The sequence below is a fragment of the Gavialis gangeticus genome, unplaced genomic scaffold (assembly GCF_001723915.1).
Source record: "Gavialis gangeticus isolate Ggan-Ray unplaced genomic scaffold, GavGan_comp1, whole genome shotgun sequence".
Lineage (NCBI taxonomy): Eukaryota > Metazoa > Chordata > Crocodylia > Gavialidae > Gavialis > Gavialis gangeticus.
Window position 1 is genome coordinate 20,088,695 of NW_017729008.1, and position 10,706 is coordinate 20,099,400.

The 10,706-nt window shown below is 39.7% G+C and overlaps 1 protein-coding gene across 10 annotated transcripts in view; it reads right to left on the reverse strand.

Annotated features, from left to right (window-relative positions):
• The window catches only part of MAGI2 (membrane associated guanylate kinase, WW and PDZ domain containing 2), an 886,876-nt gene that overhangs the window by 683,193 nt on the left and 192,977 nt on the right, over positions 1-10,706 (reverse strand). The window lies entirely within an intron of this gene.

Here is a 10,706-nt window from a genome sequence, read left to right on the forward strand (position 1 = left end):
TCCCTGTGTACCAGAATGAATTCCATTGCAACTGCTAAAATGCTTCTGTCTATTTCAGAGTAGGAGGACAAGGCCTCCTAATAAGATAAGAAAGCAACATGAACATGTGGTAAAAAATTTAAAGCAACATAGCAGTCATTTCAGATCTCAAAGAGGAGCAAGTTTAAGATAATGGATGGTACGCAAAGCCTTTTATATCTCTGAGAAAACAGGAAACACATGGGAGAACGTCTTATCTATAATTGGATGCAGACCACCTCATTTGTAACTTTTCAGTGCAGCAAAATTCATTTGCAACTAAAATAAGTAAAGGTAACTAGAGACCTCACCCCATGGATCATACTCCTCTTCTTTCAGAGATGGATAAAATGGGGATGTGAGGCCCAACTTGAGGGGATGTGGTCAGCGTATTTTGAAACCAATACTTTTTAATCTGCCTTCTTCACATCTCATAGAGGTTTTCTACTGCTGATACAAAAAAGTGTACGTGGGGGCTCTATGTGGAGCTGCTGCCAGTGTCCTCCCTTTGGCAATGCTGGTTTTTCAGCCTTTGTTTACGTGCATCTTGTGCTAAAAACTAAGCTGTGATTTTGCCTCTAAATCTGGATTTCTTGCTTTCAATTTCCTGTTATTTTCAGTTTTGAAAAGAACTTTATCATTATTTTAATATGAAGCAGAACTCTTGCAACCCAACATTCTCAAAGGAAAAATTAAATATGCACACATTTGAGGGTAATAGATCAGCATCATCACTGCACTAACAGTCCAGTTCCTGCAACTGGACAGTGGAAGTCAACCTAACCATCAGTAATCTGAGACAAGCAGTTTAACTCAAGTGCCTTAGCTAAACTGATCTACTGTAGCTAAAATGCTTCAGCATCAGGCCCCAGCTAAATTGTTTAAGAAAGAGAAACTTAGCAAAGGCTCTTCCGCTAAAATCATTCTCAACCCATCTCCCTAGTGTTTCCTCCCAGTAGATAATCAAGAAGCCAGCCAAGAGGCTTATCCAAACACCACTTTCCTGAAAAACACTTAGGAAGTAGCTAAACAGGGGACACATCATTCTTTTAGATAACCTAGCAGTGGATAAATTAGGGTCAGCTTATCAGTGTTGCATCTAGTTCACTGGCTCAGGAATGTCAATTTTAATCAAAATCTCTTGTTTCACAGGCTTTTTGCAGATTTCAGGTTCTGAGAATCAGTGCAGTCTAGTGAGTATAAGAGGTGCGACTTCCTGCTAAAAACTGACAATTTTTATATTGACAAGACCCTCTGTCCTTGTGGCCCACCAAAGCTCAAGCCTCAGAAGTGCTGCAAAACCTTTTACTTGGGCATGTGTTTCATAAGCAAGGCTGAGTTGGGGTATTATTTGAGGAGATTTTGTCATATACCTTATTATACCTTATTTGTGGGTGGGAAGGGGGTGAAGAGGAGCAGGGAGGTGCAGTGGTGTAGTCAACCCCTTTGCTGCCAAGAACTCTGGTTTTGGCCACCCAGACACCTGAGCAGTGAACTCTCTGCTTCATCCTCCCTACCTTTTCACCACCCTGACTCTGTTACTGATCTTGTAAGAGCAGATAAATTATGAAGTTGTTTTATCTTTTACTGTAAGCCACCATGACCATTTGTTGGGAATGGCAGCATAAAGGTCTAATTAAAAATGAAATAAATTACTGCCTGGGACTCCAAGAAGCAAAGCCTACTAGACAAGACTGTACAGAAACTCATTGAGAGTTCTGCCTATGAAAGGGGTGCAGGACTGAAACCAAGGATTATATAGAGAGAAACACCACCTAGCAACTTTCTGAAGCAAGGAAAATACCAAATGCCTACTAGTGTCTACATGCGTAATTATGGGAACCAAGACATAAGTTGACAATTGTTTACAAAAATATACTTTGCAGACATCTGAATTTCTCCAAACAGAACTGCACAACTGTGTTAAATTTCTGCAGATCACTTTAACAATAATGAATATCTGTATTGCTTTCCTTTGAGGTAGGCAAGTACCTCATTATTCATTATTAAATTAAGCTATTTTTGTAAAGGCTTAACACAGAAAGGTATGATTTTGAAATAAATACTTTAAGAAGGTTTAAGTATAGTTTTGAATGTTAAAGTTTAATCATAAAATTTAGTGTTAAATCTGCTCATTTTTGCACCACTTATTTCTATATCTGTGTAGAAGTGGATTTTTTTGCTGTTTCAGCATGGACTTACTACTAATGCATATAGAACCAAGTTCTCACTGGATTGGCCAAAGGTGGTTTCCCCTTGAGCTCAGGTTTTTAAGTTGCTTTTTATGACTGACAGGAGAGAATAGAACACATATCCAGTAAGCCAAGCTACTGATGGATATCATTATGTTTATTCTGGTCTTTGGCAACTAGGTGGCAGACAGTTCCTTTAGCCACAATGATGTCTGTATTGATTTTTCCCTCTGGATAAGATAGGAGACAGTGAAATCAATACTTTGCGATTAAAAATATGATAACTGATCATTTGGAAGTGATTTGCCTAATGTAAATGGCAAAATGATAATACACTTCTGATTCTGCTGAAGTTAATAGCATAACTACAGTTCACTAAAGGGAGAGTGACTGAGTCCAAAGGTAATGACAACAAAGAACATCATTATCATACAGTGTACTGCATCCACCAAGGTATCAACTCCACTCTCATGAAGAAGGGAGTTACACTGATGAATTTTATTTGCAATGTATAAAGTACATTTCTTCTGTTAATGTTCTTCTGTTCAGGTTTCTCATTTCACATTATTATTATTATTATTAATAATAATAATAATAATGAAAATAAACAAAATACTACATATAAGTTATGTGGTCACCAATCCCCAAAAGGCTGTAAAGGAGGAGTATGATCCATGGGGTGAGGTCACTAGTTACCTTTACAGGCTCTGTATTGGAATACAGAAATATATGACCTGATCCTGATTTCATATTATGAACCACCATTTGAATCAAAATTAATTTTACTGAAAGCAATGAACTTAAGCTACCAAACTTCCTATGGCCCAGAACACACCAAATAGATCCAGAACATGCCTGAGCCTGCAAATCAGTGGGAGCATGGGGCATGGCCTTGGAGAGAAGCGGGCTACTCAAAGAGCAGCTGTGCAGCAGGGAGAAGGAGAGTTGAGTGCAGTGGGGAGATGCCAGTTGGAGACCCAGGGAGTGTGAGCACCAAGGTTGGGGACAGGAAGCCAAGTGTCTGCAGAGAGACGCCAGTAGGCAAGCTGGGAAAATCAAGCCCTGGGGGCAGAGGGACACTGGGGAGCTCAGAGGGTCACTGGGGAGCTCCACCAGGGAGAAGCGGCTACCTGGGATACCAGGAAGGAGGGCTGAAGCTCCAAGAGGAAGCCCAAGTGCCACAGTGGGGAGCGGCACTGAGGGACCACTGACACCCCCGGGAAGCACAGCAGTGAGGGAGGTGCGGAGGGCCATGGAGCCCAGTGCAGGAAGGATGGGCAACACTGGCTGGTGGGACGCAGATAGCCCAGCTGCAGGTCAGACAGGGTCAAGATGGGAATGGACGGGGGTTCCCCCCAACCCTTGGAGGCGGGCAGCATGGATGAGATCCACCAAGTGATCATCCAGGAGTAAGACCTGCGGAGAGCAGAGTCTGCCCTGGCTATGGATGTGGTAAGGGTGGAGGAAAGGGGAGGTTGGAACCTCACAAGGAAATCCGGGGGTGAGATCCCTTTGGGCCACCTATTGGGAACTACCTTCCAAGAAGAAAATAAAACATCAAAGACATGGCAGGAGAGTAGGAGCAGCAACCGAACCTCACTGGTGATACTGAATTCAGATCTCACCCTGACGTTAGTGGGGAGCAAAGCAGCAGTCAAGAAGGGGCCAAAGCTCTATAACAGCTACCAGCGACACCTGCCAACACATCTCCACCACCCCCACAATTACTACACCCCACAACAGAGCCATCAGCATTCCTGGATCTTACACCTGCACCTCCAGAAATGTAATATCTCATCCAATGCACCAAATACCCTCATGAAAAATATGTAGGAGAGACCAAACAACAACTGCGCAACAGAATGAATGCACACCAGAAATCTATCAAAGACAAGAATACCCAATTACCTGTGGGGGCACATTTCTTACAAGAAAACCACTCTCTCTCCAATCTCTTAGTTATAATCCTCAAAGGGAACTTACAAAACACTTTTCACGGACAAGCCTATGAACTTCACTTCATCAACCTCCTGATTACAAAAATTCATGGAGTAAATATAGACATTGTATTTATGGCACATTATAACTTGCCTGACGTCTGACTCCCCAGGTACCTCTCCACTATTTACCTGCTACATTCATCCCCTTTCTCTCCCCTCCTCCTACTCCCCTAGCCTGTCTCACTCACTGACTCCTCAGTTTATATCTTCACTGATTGCCTGTCTTGCAAAAATACCAGGCCAGCCAGTGGCTTCATTACTGTTCTTTCCATCCAGGAAGAGCACACATCAACTGCAGAGGCTTTCTCAGCCCGATGAAGGGTTTTTAAACCCAAAAGCTTGCTAAGAAAAGCTTTTTCCAACTATTTAAGTTGGTCTAATAAACAATATCAGATTCACTCAAAGAACCTTGTCTATCTAGTGGCAGGACATTTAAGTTTAAAGGGAGCCCAGGGAAGATGAAAAACAATCTTTTGTTATGGAAGATTATTTTATATAAGAGCAATTGTCAGTGCTTGAATATTGTGCATTGCTGATTTCCAGTGGAATTCTGTCATCTGAATGCCTAGGTTTCCATTCCATTTCAGTCATAACTAGTCTGTATCTGGTCTGCTATGTAACATTATTGTCCCGGGACACGAGGGACGCAAGGATACTCACCAGCAGCTCAGGAAACAGCACGTGAAAGACGGGATACAAAATCCGCGCGGCTCATCAGTCGCTTGTTTATACAGCTGCAGCCAGCCGGTGACGTCAGCGCTGAATATCAGCTGGCATGAATAAAAATGGCAGCACACGCTGTGGAACCGGTGGAGAGGGAGAGGAGACAGCAACAGATGTCCCTGCAGCTGAGGCCAGCTGGTATACCGGGCCAGAAGAGGAGGAACATCTGGGATGAGTGTAAGAAGGGAGAAGAGGGTCATCCAGACGACGCGGTGGATGTGGCTGCAGAGGGACATCAGGATCACCTCATGAAGACAGCAGGGGGTATCCCTGAAGAGATTAGCCCCAGGAGAGAGGGACTGCAAGGGATCCAAGAAAGAGGTGCCACTGAGGGAAGCATTGTCGCTGGAACAAGAGGTGCCTTGGAGTAGGCAGGGAACTGAGTGCCTAGGTATAAGGCAGCCAGCATCCTGGTGAAGTGCGGGGCAGCAGTTAAAGGGGCAGTGCACCCAGTTTTGTGTTGGAGCTTTCTTTTTCTCTTTATTTTGGGTTTGTTCTTCCCCGAGCTCCAGGGGCTATCTGAGCATAGTAGACCCGCACTGTAGGCCTAGACAGTGTTGGTAGGAGGGCCCGAGTAGGACCCAGTTGAGAGTCCCAGGAACGAAACGCAGATCAGCTCGACACCGCTAAATAGGAGGTGTGAGGCCGGGGTGTAGGGGTGGCGGAGCCCTGAGAGTAACCGCTGGGAGGAACCTTGGGCCAACGAGGGTGCCCGATGAATGACCCCAGACACTGAGGTCATCAAGTTGTGGCAGGAAAGCACGGGGTCAAGGAGTTGGGCGGAAGTCATCAGCTCAGACAAACGCGCGAGCCCAAGAGGTGCGTAACATCAATCACCCGAGCGAGAGCGGCACGAGAGCGACTAGTTGAGTCCCAGCGGTGACAATTATATATTTATACAGTGATGGCCCGGGGTGGGGAAGACAAGCAGATTGCAAAGGAAAAATGAGTGCATCTCCTACATCATTTCCTACACCAAAAGCCTCAGGTACAAACTTATTTTCTAATACTTGATGCAATCCCATATATTGCTGTCCAACTGTTTTTGGAAGTTCAGATTCATCACATAACTCAGAGAAGGACTTAATATGATTTTTCTACTAGAAGCAGTTCTGCACATAGAATACCCTTATCCATCTACTTTCTCCACATTGGTTTGTAGGCCCAATACTTCAAAATTGGATTGCCCTAAATAGAGACCTTATAATGTAACAAAGAAACTTCAGTATGTCTACCAAATTTTTCCAGGCTTGTTGGTCTGCAAAAAATTGTAGAAATTAGAGAATTAGAAACATGATGACAAGAAGATCTTATGCAATTTATAACGGAAAGGGAAACATAAGAGCCTGTTTAATTTTCATGCATACAGGAGCGTCATTGGTTATATCCATCATCCAGTGCATAAGCTTGACTTACAACAAAGACCCTGTGATATTGTCAGAAGTCTGGAAGATGGAAGTCACTAATTTCAATTAGTATTTACATCCTTTTAAAATGAAAATTGAGCCCCATTGAAACCTGTTGAACATTCAGTTGACTTTATTAAAATAGGGTTGAGGGATTACAACTGGTAGGTTACATAACTGATTTATTAGGTGAGGTAATACACGTTTTAGAAATGTTAACATGCCCCCACAAGACTATTGTTACAGTATTCCATTTGTTCAGATCCTGCAGTATAACATCAAGACTCTCCTGAAAGTTCTGATAGACAATAATATTCATGTTCTTGGATATTTTGATGCCGAAATAAGTATTTGATTGCCACTGCAAATGCCATTTGCTAAACATATCGTTTGTAGTATATTTTTCTAGTCCACATAATTCAGAACTAGTTCAATTAATTTATAACTAGACAGATTGCTAAAATTGTTGATTTAATTATAAAAGGGCAGGAACTTATCTCTTGGGATTTTACAGAAATTAGTGCATCATCTGTATGCAACAGAATCCTGTATTCACTGTCTCATACCTTAACACCCGTCACCCTTATTACTTAAAGATATAGGCAATGGTTTTGATGCTAAATCAGATCAAAGGGCGGGGTGTGTGTGTGAATAATGGAGAACCTTGTTTGGTCCCCCTTTGCAAGTACAATGGATCAGCTAAAATGTTGTTGGGCATACCTATCTTGAAATATAACACATGTATACCTTATGTAATTTTTTATGAAATCCCAGAGTTTGTAAGACACAAGAAAGGTACTTCCAAGAAAGGGCTTTCAATCAAAGGCTTTCTCTGAATAAAGTAGTGAAAGAGCCATACAGTCTTAAATTTTGTGCTACTGTTACTAAATCAATAACCTGATGAACATTATCTGGACCAGGTCTTTTTTGTTAAATCTGATTTGATTTTTTAAAAATTTTCTTAGGGAGGACTTGTTCCAAACTGTGTGATAACGTTTTGGCTAAACTTTTGGTGTCTACATTGATTAAAGAAATTGGTCTATAATTAGACCACTTCATAGAATCCTTGCTTATTTTAGGAATTAGGGAAACTACAGCTTCACATAAAGTGGCTGGAAGTTTAAATTGTTTTTTACTACCATGAAATAAGTTTAATAATTGAGGTAACAGTATATCTTTAATTTTTTATAAAATCCCACAGGAAATTCATCACTATCCAGAAATGTATTGTTTTTCCTTCCCTTTAAGGCCAAAGTTATTTAATCTAGTGACAATGAAGCCTACAAAATTTCCTTTTCCATCTCTGAAATTTGTTATATGGGTAAAAAATCTGGGGACATGTCTGTTTCCTCACTAGTAACATTCAGATTTTCCATGTACAACTGAAAATAGAATTAACTGAACTGTTGGTTAATGTGTAATATATTTATGGCACAGACAGTCTCTTATAGCTGATATTTTATTATTGTTGGATTTACTTTTTAGTCTCTTTGCTACCAATTTTTCTGCGTGTTCCCCGATTCCCAGCAAGATTGGTGTAATCTATATAAAGCATACTCTGCCTCCTGGGACAGTAATTTATTCAATTTATATCTCATCTTGATAATAATGCATAGTTTATCCCGCAAAGGATTTGTAACATAATCCTCATCTAAAGATGTAATTTTTCTTATCAATGTATCTGTTTCTGTATCATGTTTTTTTCTTGTGCAGAAGTATACGGTATTGTAAGTTTTTGCAAGAAGAATAAGTAATTTCCCATAATATTAAAGCTGAGGAAGCAGTATGTTGATTAAGCTCCATCGTTTTTTTAACTGTCCTAGAAAGACTATTTCAAACTTGGAATCATTCAAAAGAGAGGCGTTGAGTCACTAATAGTTATTTACAGTTGGTCTATCCACAAGGAAGAACTGAAACTCCATTTCAGCATGGTTCAAAACAGCTGTAGAGCAGAGTCAAATAGGGTTTGAGAAATAAAAATAGTCAATTCTAGAATATATACTGAATAAGGCAGTTCAAAAAATCGTATAATCCCTCATTGTTGGATTCATTATTCGCTAAATATCTACTAAATTGAAAATTGAGCCCTTCATTATTGTGGCATCAGTTTGTCATTCAGAGCATTCAGTTTGTTTTTATTGGACTGCCCAGATCAAGTATGACATATAACTTTTAATAACTTCCCTAAAAGTAGATTTCATGGATAGGAGGGCACAAGACTGATGGATGACAAGATCCAAACATTCATTCAAACATTCTTCCAAAACATAATGGTATTTCCCAAATTCAGAGAGCTTTACAAACAGAAGAATGACAAAATGTTGAGTTGTTTGCATTAAAAGTTAAATGTAGACAATGCAAAATAAAAATGGAAGCCATAATTTCACATTTGCAAGAACAAATCTACCCCCTGGATCATTAGCTATATCTATCAAATTTTTAATGCACTAGAATACAAAATTCTATGTGACTTTGTGTTATACACACTACAAATCACTAACCCTACTCACCTATACTTTAATTTTTCAGATTTCTCTGCTGACAGATGTGTTTGTTATTTTATATATTCAATTGCTATTTAGATTTCTTGGAGCACAGAAATATCAGCCCTCTGTTTTTTGAACTCTGGGTAGCCAGCATGAGAATAGTAAGAAAGAAAAGGCATGACTAGAATCAAATACTGTCTTTTTTTAATCAGAAGTCTGTAGAACACTGTTAAAAAGTCTGGACAATCATATGTAGTATGCCAAATAGAATATTTTAACTGAATCCATAATTGGACCTTACATCAAGACTAACATTCAATCAGATTTGTTTGATATTGAGCCAATGGGATTTATAAGTGAAACAAAACACAACTATTTAAAAACAGTGTTTTAGAAATGTGGTAGACATAAATACTTTGCATAATGCAATTTAATTCCTAGTACACAAAGCTGCTGTAAACACAAAACCTAGGAGCATTTTTGGGTCTGAAAAGCTAACCAAGAATGCTGTCCTTTGAATCAGTTGACCTTGAGGAAGAGGACTGACTAGAGGCAAGGCCTTTCCAACTTCACATTAAGTGATTTACTGGCAGTAGAGGAAAGCAAAACAACAAGTAATGTGCAACTGGTTCAACACCACAATAACAAAGCCTGAAGTACAAGTATAGTCTTCAGTACCTCCAGCTAGATTTTTTTCCTTACAATGAATTTGCTGACAGAAACAGCAGTATTTTTTTATTAAAATAAAAATATGTTTGTGTGTGCGTGTCCATGCACAGCTGCATGATGGCATTACATCCACTAACTCCCATAAAGTCACAATTACTTGTAAAATATCTATTCAGTCCAGTTACCACAATGCATGAAGTCCATCAGATCACCCACTTTTAAAGAAACAATGAAACTGAAAGACACGACAGGGTGATTTAAAGATGGAATGTATAGATTTAAATTAGTCCAATATTATTCAGTTCAGTAGATTCATAGAATCATAGAATCAATGAGTCGGAAGGGACCTAGACAGATCATCGAGTCCGACCCCCTGCCATGGGCAGGAAGGAGCACTGGGGGTGGCAGGGGTCATAAGACCCCAGCCAGGTGCCTATCCAGTCTCCTCTTGAAAGTATTTGTTACTTAGTTTTGTGAATTAATTTTTATCTAAATAGCAAAAAAAACATTCAGCACTGATTTGTCCTGGGATCCATAGAATCCTCAGATAAAATTAGACTAATTATGGCCACGTAGATTCAGAAATCTTATCTATGTTACATATGTAAAGGTTGATGCCACAATTTTACTTTGTTATTGTGGCATCAGTTTGTCATCATGATAAGCAGTAGACATATCAGAATACATAATATGTGTCTATAGAGCATTCAGTTTGTTTTTTTGGACTGACCAGATCACACCAATTTGCGAGTAAAAAATTGGGCATATTGAACAGGCCAGCCTTTTGATTACTTGACGAAAGAAGGTATGTGTAATCTGTGTAATTTAGACTTAGGTCAACTATATAATACACTATAAATATTTATATGAATAAAAAACTGTGTGTGTGGGTATATACACATATAAATACACATATACACATACATACATATACACACACACACACACACACGTGTGTGTGTATATGTATGTGTGTATGTGTATATATATATAAACTGTAATCAGTTTAAGTGCTTCTGTAAACATAAACCCTCAATGTAGATGAAGTCACTGAAAAGCTCCAGCCCCAAACGAGCCAACAAAACAGTAACTACAACATAGACTTACTGGAATTTCTCTCAACTACAGTTCAAAGAGAGCCCTACCCAAAGAAACAACATGACTGATGCAAAGTTCTCACTTGAAGAGATAAGGGGTCCTCTAATTCGATTT